The 17,903-nt window shown below is 44.6% G+C and overlaps 1 long non-coding RNA gene across 2 annotated transcripts in view; it reads left to right on the top strand.

Moving 5' to 3' along the window:
- Positions 1-17,903, top strand: part of LOC118307423 — a 58,422-nt gene that overhangs the window by 9,642 nt on the left and 30,877 nt on the right. For both annotated transcript variants that reach the window (XR_007031370.1, XR_007031369.1), the window contains exon 2: positions 15,398-15,426. This is a non-coding gene — a long non-coding RNA (uncharacterized LOC118307423). The remainder of the gene's footprint in view (positions 1-15,397; positions 15,427-17,903) is intronic.

Genomic DNA, 17,903 nt, shown 5'->3' with positions numbered 1-17,903 from the left:
CTTTGACGTCAGAATATTACTCCCTCATTTCTTTTTTCTTCTTCCTAATACGCCGTCGTACAAGCAAGTCGTCGCACAGCTCAGACAAAGACCAATATCCTCCACTAACATGTGTGCACTCATACGTTATAGATAAGTGCAAGCTGCCACTCCACATTCACGGATGGACATTCAATTTTTAACACCAAGGGCATCCAGGCTCGCACACTCAGCTTCATCAAATATGCATCAATCTGTGACATGATGACGTTTCTTCCTCCGTGACTTTCCGCCTGGTCTGGAAAAAACTGCAACAACACATTCTCATATTCTCTAATAAAAATGTATGACTTCTGTGCGGGTAATTATAGATATATTCAAATATATTCAAGCTTTCATACTCCGCAAACAAAGTCGATATTGCTTCATTAACTCGGCTGCCGCCGCCGTACTCCATCACTGCCACGGATGTTTAAGTTCCTGCTGTATCATCTCGGGGGCCGACCTCACACCGACGACTGAGGCAGAACTCTTGTTTTTGGTTTTTCGCGGTGGATATTGTTGGCTGGGCACGAAAACGGACCGGAATGAGGTTATTTTTGTACACAAATGAAGATTACATGCGCGGCTGACCTATTGTTTTTGACGGTCTCCTGCTGTTTCATGTGTTCGACGTGTGATCGGGCCTCAGCTTGTTGGGAAAACAAAATAAGGTTCGGGACGACTGCGATCCGTATTTTGATGAAGACCTATAGTTTTATCACAGACCTTTAGGTCTTTTGCTGGGGTGGGGGGGGGGGGGGGGGGGGGGGGGGATGTGATATGAACATCAGTTCAGGTGAATTAAGCAGAGGGACAGCTCGGTCTCTGTCACTGAGCCCTAACCACAGACAAGTGAAACTGCACTGACGGAACGTCTCATGAAGGAGAACATTCATCCTCATCTTCTAAAGTCTAAAGTGAATTGGTCTGGTGGGTGTGACAAGAGGCTGCCTGTAGTGACAAACTCACTCCAGTGGTTCACTTATGGAGCCTCTTAGTGTCTTTCAGCCCGTTTCTTCTTGTGGTTGTCAGGCTGGTCAGCAGTGTAAAAGTAGTCGTAGTAGAAAACACTAACCTGCCCAGCAACAAACAGCAGACAGACAAAGTTATTGACCTTTAGATCTCAACTTCCAGTGCAATTAACTACGAGGCAGGAGAAGATGTTGAGGGAAAGTTTGACAGTTTTGGCGGATTATGGTTTCAGGCCAAAGTTGAAGATGTCTTTGTACTCGTTCATATCACTGAATCTGGATTCAAACTGTGGACGCGTCTGAACTCGGAAAATTCCTCTAGTCTTTGTGTATTGGCTGCGGTGGATTCAAGGCAGACGCGCACGCACACACACACACACACACACACACACACACACACACACACACACACACACACACACGCACACACACGCAGCGACACTAGTGATCCTCCAACCATGATACAATGACAGTGATGGAGGGAGGATCTCAATGCTCATTGGCTATCGCGTCAACGCGTCACGCGAATGTCGCCCGATTTCAAATATTTCGCGTCTATTTGCGTCTTTGCATGTCATGTACCTGCACGGAACATTTGCATGAGAACGCACCTTTAGAGCTTTGGGAATTTCTTTCTCGCTAACTGCGGCTTGACTTCTCCACAAAAGAGTCTCTCATTCAAATGTTTAGGCCCGACAAGAAGAATTCGACACAAGACTTGAGACGGACAAGAAGGAAGTGAAACGCGTGACGTAGCTCCTTGCTGACAAACGGGCAGATGGAGAGAGGGGAGAGGTGAGAAAGAAAGACAACGCAGAGGGGAGAGGAGAGAGGCAGCTGGTGGGAGAGGCCAAGACAGAGAGAGACTTATTACAGTCACAGACTAATTACAATGCACTCACCATCAACACTAACAGGCTCACGTCTCGGCCACGGCGCTCACACCTGAGACCTGCGATTGGCCGAGCGGAGGCCTAATTTCAGCCAGCGGGGGGTCTGCAGAGATCCTTTAATAAATAACGATGCCCCCTGAATTCAGACGCGTGCACCTGCGCCAATTAACAGGTTCACTAATTGGCCAGAGCAAAGTAGGATGTAATAAAAAAAAGGAAAAAAGTCTGTTATTAAAAAAACGTCTCCGTACGCCGATTGATCCACAGGGGAGGACGAGCGTGGCGTTACTGTGTCGCTCGCTCACTAATTAGGCATTGTGGTATCGAAGAAGGAAGCTTGTGACGTTAAGGGGGAAAGATTTACATTTCTTTTAAAGAACAGACATTTTGCGAACTACACTTATTTATTAATTTTTATTCTGAGAGTCCGATGAGGAGATGAGTTGGAGATGGGAGGACGATGAGCTTGGTTTGGCCCGGAGGCTGGGGACAGATGACCTGTGGAAAAATAACAACAATAGATAAATAGAAAAAATTCAGATTTGTTTAATCAGCACACAAACACATGAAACAGCTACTGGTTGTTTTAGTCGATTTACAGGGGGAGTGAGTTTGTCAGGCAACCAAGGAAGATTCTAAGATTCTAGCAACTGATGATTGATTTCATAATCGATGAATCTGTTGATTATTTCCTCGATTCATCGATTAGTTGTTTGGTTCATAAAATGGTGAAAAATGTCCATCGTGTTTCCCAAAACTCCAAGATGATGTTTTGTTTCGTCCACACACCAAAGATATTTACTTCACTGTCACAGAGGAGCAAAGGACATATTCACATTCAAGAAGCTGAAATCACAGAATATTGACTTTTAAATAAATAAATTAAATATAAAAATCATTGGGACAGATGAATCCGTTCTCAAAACATTTGGCGATTCATTTAGTAATCGATTACTAATCTATTCATCGATTAACTGTTGCAGCTCAAGATTGATGTACATACTGTTGTTCATCAGGAAATAGTTTCACCGTGCAACTCCCTCTTTAACCAGTTGACAGATCCAATTCATGTGTTTGTGTTGATCAGTGAGCTCGGATTGTATTTGGTTGTTTCAGCCAGGTGAGCTGTCGCTGCTCAGCTAAACTAAAATAGTAATCATTTAGTGAATCCATCCATCCCTCCTCCTCTCCATCTCTCTCTCTTCATGTCTCTCCTGAACCTTCTCTTCTACTGCAGATCTCCTTTGTCTCCAATGCCCCCCCCCCCCTCTCTCTCTCTCTCTCTCCATTTCCAGTATCTCTCTCTCTTTCTGCCCCCTGTCTCTATCCATCCATCTCTCCATAATTTATCCTGTGTCTCTTTTTTCTCTGCCATCTTCCCTTTCTTTCACTCTCCTGACTCCTCTTTTTCTCCCGCTCACTACCCCTAACTCTCTCTCTCTCTCTCTCTCTCGCTCTGTCTCTCTCCCCCTCTCTCCCTCTCTCTCTCTCTCTCTCTCTCCCTCGCTCTAACCCTCTCTCGCCCTTGTCTTTCTCTCTGCAGCTGCACACTTAAAGACCCTTGCTGCATTATCCTTTTAATAAAGGTCTGGGCAGGAAGCAGAGAGGCTGAGGACGAAGACAAAGACAAGGCCGCCGCTGCCACAGCAGCCTTCAAACCTCATTAACTTTTGTCTTGTTGCGGCAGTTGCACGCACGCGCGAACACACACACACACACACACACACACACACGTACTCACAAACATACATGTGCACACAAAAGCCCCGCTGCCCACTCCGAGCTGTACTGTACAAGCAATTACACTCACATTTTGTTTTGCTCAACGCTCAGCGCACACACACACACACACACACACACTGCTCTTGTTATCCTGCTGTCCATCTTCAGCTCTGAAGCCTCTCTCAGCGAGATCATACGATAAACCTGCACAATATTTGAGCCTCCACGTTTTGCTGTGATCAGCGTCTCGATAAATTAGTGTCGCGTTTGGACCGTTTCATTATCGAATTAAAACGCTAAGGAATTCACGAACATCAAGACTCCAGACTGACATGATAAAGTGAAGTTAAACTGCACTTCATATGAAAATGAATCATACAAGGTGTAAGTCGGGGCTCCACACTCCATACACTTAGACAAAGGTCAGTTTTCATAGTAGTTGAAGCTGTGTTGCTCACATTATAACGATATCAATATGAATGCACTTTCATATTCAAAGTGATACAGTAACTGAGTGGAATCTAGCTGTCGTTATATTTCTGAGCTAATGGTTAGATAGCCAACGTTCGCTGAAGATACCTCGACTGAACCGAAGGCGTCTTCGACGGCTAGCTAACATTGAAATTAGTCATGCATGCCCTTTTTTTTTTTGACATCGTCTTCATCTTTAAGTTTAAACGCTAACTGCCTTTTCCATCAACTGTCTGACTGTTACATTGGGCCCCTGGTGGTCAGGGGCCCCGAGAAGCCGCTTAGTTGGCTTATGCTTAGGTGCCGGCCCTGATCACGAAGTTAATGTCATAGTTGAGGTGCTCTGGCTGCTAAAATCAGTTGTTTCCAAAAATGTCAGTTACATTTTGGAGAGTTATTCCGCCTCCAAACCTGCGGCCAAGTCAAGATATAAGATGGTTGAACGTTTGCACCATGGGAGCTCATGTGAAGATGGAAGATGTTCCTCGTCATCGTGTGCGGGGCCAGTCTCCCGTGTCGCCGTGTAGCCAGAAGCAATTACATGTACATACTGTAAAAAAAAATATTACAAAAAACGCACAGGAGGGGAATTTAAAAGGGCGCCAGGGTTGTTTGTGCCACTCAGTCACCCACTAATGAGTAATCAACTTTCACAGCTTGAGTGTTGGGGTGGTAATTCGGGCTGCACACCATGTTCCCGAAGCATGGAGTAGTGATTCATTATCATGGAGATCTGTATAATCAAACAATTAGTGGATCTCTTCTCATCAACAAGGCCTGCTCCCTGTCTGGGCGGGGGGGGGGGGGGTGATCGTCGCTGTCAACTGGCTGCGTCTGTGACGTTCCCCTGGCTGTTTTCCAGTTGGGGGCGTTTGCGAGGGTTAAACAGCTCTGATGAATGTTCGCACGCCGCGTGCGCCAGACTGAGGAGGTAAACCACCGGGACGGCGACTGACAAGATGGTAAAATGTGAGGGAGGGCGAGAGAGAAACACGGAGGCATCTGAATGTGTCAGCCCTCGTTTCCCCTTTTTTCTTTTCTGCAGCCTTCTGAAAAACAGATTCATTTAAAATGTTTATGGCCCTGGGAAATTAAAAACAGAGCCACGTTCTCACAAGCTGCCACACATTTCGTACGTGTGCCCGCGTCGACTGTGACTGATACTTTTTGACACGCGTGAATTCGTTCACGAGTGATTCCATTGTTTCAGATCACTCAGACTTTCTTTCTCTAAAAACGTCATTCATCATTTTCATGTAAAACCGATAGCCGCCCTTCTCCGCACCAAGTGAGCGGTGAAGTGGGAAGAATGAATTTGGCACACAAATACTGGGATGTCTCGTGATCGCAGCAGAGGCAACGGTAATTTGTTTGGAAGATGACAGGAAAAGAAGATGCAGTCGTTCATATAATCGATGCACAAGCTCAGACTTGTGACTAGAGCTGCAACTACCGATTATTTCATAATCCATGAATCTGTGGCTTATTTTCTCGATTCATCGATTAGTTGTTTGGTTCATAAAATGGTGAAAAAAGTTGATCGTGTTTCCCAAAACCCTCAACATGATGTTTTGTTCTGTCCACACACCAAAGATCTTCAGTTTACTGTCACAGGAGCAAAGAAACCAGAACATATTCACATTTAAGAAGCTGAAGAGAATTTAGACATGTTTTCCACAAGAACTACTTGAACCGATTAATCGATTATGAAAATGGTTGGCGATTAATTTAGTAATCGATTACTAATCGATTAACTGTTGCAGCTCTACTTGTTTGACCCTGTTTGTGAAATCTGACGGCACTGAATGAGGCCCTTGTACCATTTAAATATATATAAAAAATCTGTAGACAAAGAAATTGCAGTCGAAAACACAACACGGTTTGAATGATGAATGATGACATCTGGGAAAGCGAATATAAAACCACCTTAGGAATAAGATGCAGCTCCAATTACGGAGCTATAAACACACTGTGCCGCACACCAGAGAGGAAATACACACACACGCACACACACACACACGCGCACGCACACACGCGCACACACACACACACACACACACACACACACACACACACACACACACACACACACACAGTGTCTCTCCACTGCGTTCTCTGGTGTTGACACACAGATGCATGCGTACGCGGTGCATGAAAGGCACCGGAGCAGAGTGTGGCTGAGTGGTTAATCAGATTTCTCTGCAGTGTCCAAAGGTAACTGTGCCAGGCAGCAGGTAGTCATTAGACAAACACACAGCGCCTCCTCTTGTTGCCCACTTGGCATCAGATCCGAGTGAGAGAGAGAGAGACGGAGGTAGAGAAGGGAGAGAGACGATGGTGAACACACACACACACACACACACACACACACACACACACACACACACACACACACACACACACACACTCATGACTCAGTTTTACAGTGATAATCTGTGTGTTCTTCCCATTTTGATGTGTTGGAATTACTCATGTCAAGCGTTTTGACCAGCGACGTATCGGAAATGAATAAGGACAAAGGACAAATGGTCTGTTGTATTATTAGTTTGTTGTTTTCTGAGTGAACAGTCTCGTGATGGATTCAGTACGAAGCGACCATTGGCTACAAGAGAGCGTGTTGATGTCTTTGTTGCTCCGGCACCTCGGGTACGGGGGTCCGACGCACTGACCACTAGGCAGTCGCAGCGCCGCCCGTCGTCGACGAGTGATGTTTAAAAACGGCGCTCGTAGTGTCGCGTGGTGCGGTCCGCACCATCTGTTGTTGTTTTTTTGGGATTTACGGAGCACAGGGCTGAGCTGAAAACCCAGATTTTTGTTTTTGCCGCACACACAGAACCGACAGCTGGCGGACCGCGAGGTAATATTCGCGGATTTCTTTACAAAACGTGTAACGCTTTAGAATCGCTTACTGGCCCTTTAATGCCTGCAACGTCGCTATCAAGAAATGTGCGTAATCTTTATTAATATTGACTCAGAGACATGCAAAAAATAAAATAAATAAATGGGAATGGTCAGTGCTACTTTTTTATCACTGGTATAAATTGTAAATCCTCTGTGTCACTTTCCTCCTGAAATGCAGCATCAGTGCCATTAAATCGGTCACGTTTCCAGCAGTTCTCGCTCACATTTGCTTATTTAGACATTAACCTCATTCTAACCGGCGCTTACCTACTGTACCACCTGCAGTGAAATAAAAGATGACGTCGCAGAACGTACCGCAGTGCACACAGTACAGTGTGTCGCTAGGTAGGTTAGGCTTATTTAAGATGTCATCATTTAGTCACTTTCATGGTTGCGCAGTATTAAAACCCCCTCAGAGGAATAGACTTCGCTGTGTTCAGTCGTGAGGCACTTGAACACTTTTTTTTATTATCAACTGTACTTGTAGGCCCTGATAATGTAATCAAAACGTCCACATGATGCCTCCTTATTGCTTTAGCATGAAAACAATATCGGTCTCTGCCAGTGAATAATAATAATCCACGAGCCGAATCAATTCTGTTTGTCCCTGTTGTGATGAAGTGTTTCATAAAGTGAACAAACCTCCCCTTTGTTCTCACTGCAGTGTGTCCCCGTGACATCGCACTGTATATTACTGATCTGAGGAAAGTGGGCTAACGGGGGAGACATAGTGCATATGATAAATAATGTAACGGGTCAGCCGTGTGTGTGAGAGAGAGAGAGAGAGAGAGAGAAAGAGAGAGAGAGGGGTAATGTTGTACTGAAGAGATTCACGTGTCTGTGGCTTGTTGAAGTAGTGGATACAACAGAATGTGTAAATACATTATCTGTATGTGGCTAAAATTCAAACGCAACACATTAACCACTGAGGGCAAAGAGTCATTTGACGTCTGTCGAGCAACACAGTCGAGCAGAGAGGAGATGTGCCTGTGGTGTCTGTGGTGTCTGTGGTGTCTGTGGTGTCTGTGATGTCTGTGATGTCTGTGGTGTCTGTGGTGTCTGTGATGTCTGTGGTGTCTGTGATGTCTGTGATATCTGTGATGTCTGTGATGTCTGTGGTGTCTTTGGTGTCTGTGATGTCTGTGATGTCTGTGATGTCTGTGGTGTCTGTGATGTCTGTGATGTCTGTGGTGTCTGTGATGTCTGTGGTGTCTTTGGTGTCTGTGATGTCTGCAGGACGATTCCACAATGTCTGTGAACCAGTGTTGTCGTTTTTTGTGGGAGAACTTTGAAAATGTCAGGTACTTGTAGTCTTCACCAGCGGCAGCCATCTTGGTCGTTTACAAAAGTCGCGTCTCTCCGCGTCCCAGTATAAAACCCCGCCCCGTTATCAGGTAGCAGATCACTTGTGATTGGACCGGGACGTTTTCTGCCGGGAGGGAAATCACTTCCCCCTGGAGGAGATCCAGAGCGAATGAACCGAGCTCCCAGAATTCATCTGGGTCCCAGGCTAAACCTCACTGTGCTGTGGAGAATGTTGTAAAATCGAGCATACATATGAAAAGGTTTAAACCTACAAAGCGTGGTTGCGCAAAATCCTAGAAAAGATCATAACACCAAGCTTTCAAAAGGCTTTAATAATAAAGTATCTAAACAGACACGGTGGACTCTTTACTCCTTGGGTGCAGCCCAGAGGCTCAAGGAGACATCTTTGATGTTGTGTGTGTGTGTGTGTGTGTGTGTGTGTGTGTGTGTGTGTGCGTGCGCGTGTTTTATCTACCCCCCCCCCCATCTCAATAAAAGTTTTGGTTGTATCAGCACAAATTAGCATTGATGGTACCTAGCTAATCTCACACAGCTGCAGAATGGAGCATTGGGGAAAGGGTGCAGGGCCCCGGCCCATCTGTGGAGGGACCGACATGCAGTCCCCTGAAACAAACATCACTTTGGCCTTGTCAGATGGTCCCTGCAGTGTGTGTGTGTGTGTGTGTGTGTGTGTGTGTGTGTGTGTGTGTGTGTGTGTGTGTGTGTGTGCGAGATAGCGAACTTTAAACGTGGTGAGTTGGATAAGCAATTCTCGATGGTGCCCCCTCCGGCCCCCGCAGACCTAACACAGCTGTGATCAGGGGACTTTTAATACAGATGAAAAAATTGTTTCTCAGTACACTTCCCCATATATTACAGCGCTTCTACTCGTGTTGGCTCCAGTGTCGTCGGTGCCTCTGTACTAAATATTGTTCATCGTCAGCTCCCCTCCTCTCCCATTCATCTCAGCCGTGTCCCTCTGGCTTTGTTTTTTTCCAAGTGGCAGTCTGATGTATGTAAAATAGTTTGAGGTCTGTCGTGTGTCTCATCTCAGCAGCTGTTTGCTTTTTTCTTTCAGGCCAGAGTTTAGAAGAGTTGGAACATGAAGAATGATCTTTCCATCGCAGTTCACATTACTGAACCGTTGTTTTTACACGCTACACTTATTGGACACCTCTGATTAATAGTGTCATGGTGGAAATTGATTTTGAATACAGACACGTACGGAGCCGATGTGTTGCCATGGCTAGAGTGGCACTACGGTGGAAATGCCATTGGCCGTCTTTGTAAATCTGATACCCATCCGTCCTTCACACACAGACACACACACACACACACACACACACACACACACACACACACACACACACACACACAATAATGACATTATACGAACAGTACTGTGCCGGGAAGTTGCATCTCGGCCCGTTCTACATCTATATTCTGGCCAGCAGTCCTCTGGAAGCTGCGTCATGTGTCCGAGTGTGTCCCCTGTCAGAGCGGAGGTGGTGCAGGAGCTCCTCTCGAGTGCGGCGCCAGCGGCCGGACAGTCCGGTTGATAGCGGCAGATATACGCTGTCGACACTGACGGCTGTGTCACCGGCACAAAGGACGCACGAGTGCCGCCGTCTCCTCACCGATGAAGACAAGTGAGTGCAGAGGAGACATAGGATACATGACGATGGTGGGCTGAGGATGAAATACTAAAATCTATATCGGTTGTTTTGGTTTGAACATCAACCCGGTGATTTATATAATGAAAACCTATTAAAACAAATAAGAAATTGAATAACCGGGCACAAATTTTGATGGAAATAAAATACATCCAGTAACCTGGTCAGGAATAAACTAGGTTCTAAATAAAAGCACCTAGACCTTTTGATTACAAAAGTTTGAGAAAATTGTTAAAATATAACTATAAAATTATGGAAACAATTTTCTTTTGTAAGGGAACTTACATTTATTGACTGTTACAAACCAGATTGCTTAATGTTACACCTCACTGAATGCTTACTGTTTTGTTTATTATTTTTCTTAATTATATTACTGATAGTGAAACCAATCTAAATGAAAAAATGGAAAATGTCAAGAAAGCCTAAAAACAGGATGAAGTAAAAAAGAGGGTTGCTGAGGAAGAGACTTGACTGTAGCCTTGGCTTTTAACTCACTGCCTGTGAGAGCTGCAAATAAATGTAATAATGTAATAAAAGTGTTATTTTTGATTTAATAAAACAAAAATGAGGGCCGTTGGCTCAGGAGAAAAATATGACCCTGATTTTTGTGCACAGATGCATTGTTCTGGGTCTCATGAGCAAAATGCAGGAAATAGAAAATCTTTCTTACTGGTGGTTCCAATTGTTTTATATTCCAGGTTTGTAGTTTGCATTTTTTTTTTTTTTTACAAAGACACTCATATGAATATTTCATTGCACAGTTTCCTTTGTCGTCGTGTTCAGTTAGTTTTCACCTTGGTGCAGAACGATCTGTATCGCTGACACTGAACCGGGGTCTTGTCACTCACCTTCTCTCTCCACTTCTGCCCGACCGGACTTTCTTTTGATCAGTGTCAATATATATATTTTTTCTAACCGTAAGTCTTGTTCTTTTGTCTGTGCTGTTCAAAAGTGCATCACAGCATGAACACTCCTCCTCTCCTCTCCTCCCCCTGTTGCCCTCCATCCCTCCATCCTTGCTCAGCCCTTCACCATCCACAGAGACCATTAAGTTAATGAGACCTGAGGTAGGGGGCTGCAGCAGGCTGCTAAACACCCCCCCCCCCCCCCACATCCCCTATGTCTCTCCGTCTCTCTCGTCCTCTGTCGTATTCTTTCAGCCCTGTTTTCGTGCCATCTCTTCTTTCCTCCCTCATCCTCCCCCTTTTTTCTTTCCCTCAATAGATTTATCATCCGGTGCCCGTTGCAGTCACCAAACTTGTGCCACAGTAGCAAAGCTCGGCTTCTCAGGGCGACTCAGGGGACGGACATTTCATTTCCGCCCTCTTAACGAGTTAGTGCTGTGTGTGTGTGTGTGTGTGTGTGTGTGTGTGTGTGTGTGTGTGTGTGTGTGTGTGTGTGTGTGTGTGTGTGTGTGTGTGTGTGTGTGTGTGTGTGTGTGTGTGTGTGTGTGTGTGCGTGCGTGCGTGCGTGCGTGCGTGCGTGTGTGCGTGCGTGCGTGCGTGCGTGCGCAGGAGAGATGAGGGGAGCTGGTTGATGGGGGGTGTGGGGGAAGCAGATTTCATCGTTGTCTTCCCCCTCCTCCCCTCCCTCCTCTTCCTCTCCACTCTCAGACAGAGATAATGGGGGAGCTGATAGCAGCCTTGGAGACCGCTGTGGCTCCGAGCACAGATATGGACCGATAACACTTCCACCACCTCGCCTGCCGCTGCTGCTGCCGTGTGTGTGTGTGTGTGTGTGTGTGTGTGTGTGTGTGTGTGTGTCTTTGTGCGTGAATGCAGGTATAAATGTGTAAAGTGGTGTTAAACACATGCATACAGGTGTTTATGAATGTGGGTGTGTCTTTGCATGAGGTTCTATTTTTTGTCTGAATTTTTTTGTGCCCTACATCTGATCTTCTATAAAGCATGTGTGTGTGTCTGTGTGTGTGTGTGTGTGTGTGTGTGTGTCTGCAGCCTCCTTCATCCCACCAGACATTCCTGCCTCCTTTTTATGGGCACAGGAACAGCTGGCCACCCCAGTAGGGCATTTGCACAATGAGACAATCACAATATATGAGCCTGGTGCCACACACACACACACACACACGGAGGAGCATACAGTATGCAGACACACTCTCTCCTGGCTATTGCTAATATGTTTCCCGTTGTTCTGTTGTGTTACAGCACCGTCAGGGTCTTAACAGCCGGAGTGTGTTGCCGCCATCACTCTTTTCTTCTTTTAACTCTTCCCATCATTACACTTCGGACCAGACGCGTCACAAAAAGCTTCAGCCTTGATTTATCTATTTTAATTCTGACGTTCAACAATTTTTTTCCGTTTCTTTTTGATGAATGGCAAAAGGCGAATCTTTTTTTTCCTGGTGCACGCAATGTCCTCGCACAACAATCACGTCCCCGACAGTTCAAATGAGAAAATGATTAATAGGCCTCGTGATTAACATAATGAGTTATTATCCGGGACAGGTATGCAGAAATTATTTCATCAAGCCAGGATATATTTATCTTTGTTCACCTGTTCGTTTCGTAGCATTTTATTTCACGGCGGATTAAAGTACTTTCTCCTTTTTCGTGGCACGTGTGCTGATTAGTTTTGAACAGCGGGAATGTGATTGGGTATAAATTGTTTCCTTCTGTGCGTGAAAATACATATGTATGAGTGCCCATGCCTGAAACATGTCACACAACAATAGTGTATTCCTCTGTTCTTTAGATAGTGAATCTCGACATGCTGCAGATGTGACACTCAAACTTAAAACCAGCTCACATTCTTTTGCTTTATTCTCTGGTACAGTTTCTCTTATAAGAAATGTACCCCCCCCCCCCCCCCCATTACTTCACCAATAGACCATAAAGTAGACATTGTTAAACTAAGTAAGGGGCTGTAACGTGAACAGCCTACAGTGCGACAGAGCGATCACATCAGAAACGGAGCAGCCACCAGTGAGACAATAGATGATTGACCTAATGATCCTGGTTCCATCAGCCTCGATCTCTTCACGGCTTTTCAGAATGTCACCAAGCACGAATATTTGGAGGCTGGGATTTAATTCAGCTTTGTTCACAAACCGCACCCTGGACCTTGTGGAGAGATTGTTTGTCTTTATTATCCCAAAATATCGGGATGCCGATTTTCATGTTATCAAATAATTTAAGAAAAAGTTCCCCTTGCTATTGAAAGTGTGAGAGAGAGGAAAAGAATCGTTTCACAGCAGGACCCCACAGTGTGTTAGATGTGTGAGAGCCTGCGAAGGACCGAAGGCAGAAGCTTCACTTGAACCGGGTTCTGTACGAACTTTCTTTGGAGGCGTCGCATTGTGCTTTTTGAACAAAACATGTTCTTCTTCCTTTTAACAGAGCAGAACTTGGGCCTCAGACCCGAACATTTAATTAGAGGAATATTGAACAAACCAATTATGTTTTCTTAGCCTGGGATGTACAGTGTATAATGTATATGTTCTGTGTGTGTGTGTGTGTGTGTGTGTGTGTGTGTGTGTGTGTGTGTGTGTGTGTGTGTGTGTGTGTGACGCTGCCCTGTATTCATGCCTGAGTCTGTTCATTAGTTGCTTACGAACTCACAGAGCCAAGCTCGACAGTGGCAGTACCCAGAATGCCTTGTGTTTTGCTAATGAGCACATCCAGGGGACGTTTCGTGTAGAGGCACACACACACACACACACACACACACACACACACACACACACACACACACACGCTCCCTCACACCCTCCTAACTACACACGACTGACATTCTCCTCACACAACTGCAGAGGAAAGTCTCCTGAGAAAGATTGCTGCCAGGCACGAAAATGGAGAGAGTGAGGAGGGGAGAGGAGAGAGTGGAGAAAGAGAAAGAGCAGAGCAGGAGGTGAGGGGAAGATGTGCGAGGAGGAGGAGGAGGAGGAAGAGGATGAGGATGAGGAGGGAGAAATAGAAATGCTGTTTTCTTTCTGCCTTCCCTTTCCACGGGCTGCAGCTGTTTGGTCCTCGGCGCTGGCGCCCTCACTCCTCGCGCGGCATTGACGGGTTTCGTTGCACTCGCCTGTATTGACTGCGGTCTTGGCAAGCACGAGGACAAATCAATTAAGAGCGTCGACTGATACAGTGTCTGAGCCCCCCCCCCCCCCCCCCACCCGCCCATTCTCAATAGCAAATAAGAGCAATTAAAAGCCGACTGCAGCACATGATGTGACAGTAATGGCCGTAATGGATCGTCGCCAAGGTTCAGACGCCAGATAATGTTGTTGTTTATCTAGATGATTGTTGTATATTCATAAGCCTGGGAGCCCCCCCCCCCCCCCCACTACACACATACACAACCCTGTGACATGAACAGACGTCTGTGATTTTGAAAGGTGGCCATCTGTCCAATCAGGGAATCAAGTCAATAAGGGGGAACCAGTTTGGGGGCGAGACCTGATTTGGAAGACATTAGCATGTGAATTTGCTGTTGACTGGCTGCCAAAGCCAGCAGCCTAATCGCTGCCAACTAGATGACAGCGTTCCCGTAATCGATGGCTTAATATCTATACGGAAACATATGGAGGGAATCGGCAGCGGCAGGCTCTGCCGCTTCAACGCGATCCAGTTTCCTGCTGGGCTTTTTTTTCAGCTGCTGTGCACCAGGAATCACCCCAAAATGTTATAAACTGACATTTGACGAACAGAGCGTTGACAGAAATATGGCTGTTCATTGCAGACGAAGACCTTTGGGAGCTGAAGTCCTCCTCTTCTTTTTAATACCAGGTTATGGCTTACTATCCCACTCACTTTTGTGATATCCTTTTTATTTTGAAGCTTTCCGTTTTGTCTGTGACAAAGTTGCTCCTGTTGTTCATAAGTCCACCTCCTCTGTTTTATGTAACTATACGACTAAAAGTAAAAGCCTAAACTGAAACTAGGCTATTGAGGGTTATTTTACACCTGGTAACCCACATTTCTCTACACTAGTATCTAAATTCATCCCCCAGTTCTCTCCATTGACCTGCAGCTCAACTCAAATCCAAATGTGATGCAGAGAAAACACTTGTCTGATGGAATCTACATGCGACTGTTCCAAAAACAGCGAGCACCTGAGCACACACAGAGCAGTTCACACACACTCGTGAATGAAGTGAAGCGGAGACATACTGGAGAGCGAGCAAACGCAATGAGGCAGCTATACGGAAGGCGACCATCTTCTCTTCTTCGTCTTCTTCTTCTTCGCTGTTGTTCCAGATCTCCATGTGAACACTTATCAACACCAGGTGAAAATGTAATCAGGTTTAAAATCATAACTAGATACAGTCTGGGTACATGACACGTGTTAATGTTGTGATGCACACTGACCCAGAGCAACACTGTAGCAACAGGGGACATTAAAATATCACTGCTGCTTCTTTACTGTACAGGTCGTAAAATCATAAATGACTCATGAGGCTTTTTCTCTGTCGTTGCTGCAGGAGGAGAGTTCCGGCTGCTCATCTGAAAGGTCAGTTCAACATGCACGAGCAGGGTTTTGTGACGTCGCAATTATTTTTGCATGAACTGTTATTAAATTTCAGAAGCATAAAAAAGCATTTGCATGTACATAGAGGCTGGATTCTTCAGATAGTGAGAGGTGTAGATGTCAATTTTGATGATTTTTTTAACGACCGAAACACAAAAAACACAGTTTCCCCCTCAGTGTCTCCGCTCTGCGCCACATCACACAAAGACCGAAATGCTGCGAATGCAAACAGACGATTTCCTAATGAAATTGTAAAATTTTTGTGGATCAAATTGTCGCATATCTGTGTGGCCAGCCTGCGAAATCTGTTATGAAACTGAAACATTGCACTGCCGTGAAATTAATTTCCCCCCATTTCCAAATACGATAGCTCTAATGTAGTTATTCAAGGTCTCTATTTGTCATCTCGGGCTCCGATGTGATTTCCTGCTTAGACTAATGTAGTTTGCCCTCAGGCACTCGCTGAAATAAAATCCCCATTTTGAAACTGGGATTCCCACTCAGGGACAATTTTGTATAAAGCAATCTGATCTGATCCTGATCTATCCATCTACCTACCTACCTACGTATCTATCTATCCATCTATCTTTCTATCTTTCTATCTTTCTATCCATCTTTCCATCTATCTATCTATCTATCTATCCATCCATCTACCCATCTATCTTTCTATCTTTCTATCTTTCTATCCATCTATCCATATATCTTTCTATCTTTCTATCCATCTTTCCATCTATCTATCTATCTATCTATCTATCTAGATATATCTCTCTCTATCTATCTATCTATCTATCTAGATATATCTCTCTCTATCTATCTATCTAGATATATCTCTCTCTATCTATCTATCTATCTATCTATATGTATAATTATCTTAGTCATCTAATCAACTCGTATTTCTGAGCGCTTTTCAAAATACTCATTCAATTCAATACTAATTCATTTGAAAGCTCTAAAAAAAAGGTTCATTCTACTTTTTACTTTTACTTTTAATCTTTTGAAAGTAATAATGATCCAGATATGTCTTGCAAAATACATTTTCCTGTGCCCCCTCTCCGAAGTTGCTCGCTCAGGAAAGAGACACAGTCTGGACTGGACTAAACAGTGAATCCCTTCTCATTGCTTTGACACAATATTCTCATACTGTAAAAAGACGTGTTCCATTTTGCACATGTTCAAACTGTCAAACCTGTGTTCATAGCACAAAACTAGAATGGCACTTGACCTTGTCCTGACAAGTGTTGTGGTTGCATATATTATGGCTGTGAGATTGACTTTTGAAAAAGTCATAACTGTAGTTACAAACTATACTGTGGCGTTCTTGTTTCTTTATCTTGACTCTCCAATGCTCAGCAGCTTTGAGGATGCAGGTCAGGAAGTCGGGCCACCGAGAGAGGCAGTGATGCAATACGCTGCCCATGATCAATTATTATTTATTACCATAATATATTTGTTCATTTATCATCCCCGGACTGACTGCTCTCTTATTGCCTCTATCCATCTCCCTATTATTTTTTTGAAAGCTCACTGTCATAAAAAATTGGTGGAGAAAAAAATTAGCTGGCTACTTTTATTGGAAATTGCTCATCATTCAGGCTTTATTCAATCACGCTATCAAAATCTAATTGATAGAAAAAGTTTGTATTTGCATCTTTACACGAAAGAGCTTCTTCCCTCGCTGCTTAAATGAAGTTTACAGACACAACTAAACTGAAACCGAGCAAACGTGTTTTGAAAGAATGGTTATTGTACAAGTGAAGGTTTGTGTTTTCTGCTAAATGAGATAAATATTCACCTGCTTATATTTTGGCACTCACAGCACCAAGGTCAGGGGAAGATAAAGGTTTGGTTTAGTTCAGATGCCACATGTTTAATCTCATGTAACAAAAAACAATATTTCCATGATCTTAACCAAAGTGCTTCTTTGCCCAAACCTATAACTATAACCTCTGATATTGTCGCAGCTCGTGTGCTCTGTAGGCCTCTGCATATTCAACTTGGTTCCTTAAAACAAATGTTGCCTCTATAATGTTGCCTCCATCTTAACCACCGATAACGTTTCCTACATCACGTGTTTGCAGTTTGTCCATTTTATTTAGTGTCGGCAACCCTCCACCGATGACAGTGGATATATAAGCAACTCATTACATCGTGTTTGAGTCCATAAATAAGAAAAAATGAATAAGTACATGGATGAGAAATGACAAAATATGATTTAAGTTTAAAAAACGAAATTCGCAGACGTGAAACAGTCGGAGGGAAAACGGTGACGATCGCTGGGCTAAATGTGGCACATTGTTCCCTCTTTTGGAGCCGAGCAGCGTAAACGAAGCCTCATTAATTAAGCTCATTAGGTGAAACAGAAACCTGTTTGATCGGAGGCAGTTGGAGCCCTTCCGCTCCGATGCAGCAGCGGTATTTAACTCGCCATATTGGCTGTGTGATGGCGGCACCTCCGGGTC

This window comes from Scophthalmus maximus, chromosome 1, assembly GCF_022379125.1.
Source record: "Scophthalmus maximus strain ysfricsl-2021 chromosome 1, ASM2237912v1, whole genome shotgun sequence".
NCBI lineage: Eukaryota > Metazoa > Chordata > Actinopteri > Pleuronectiformes > Scophthalmidae > Scophthalmus > Scophthalmus maximus.
Note: the sequence above shows the minus strand (reverse complement) of the source record. Positions and strands in the feature narration are given on the sequence as shown.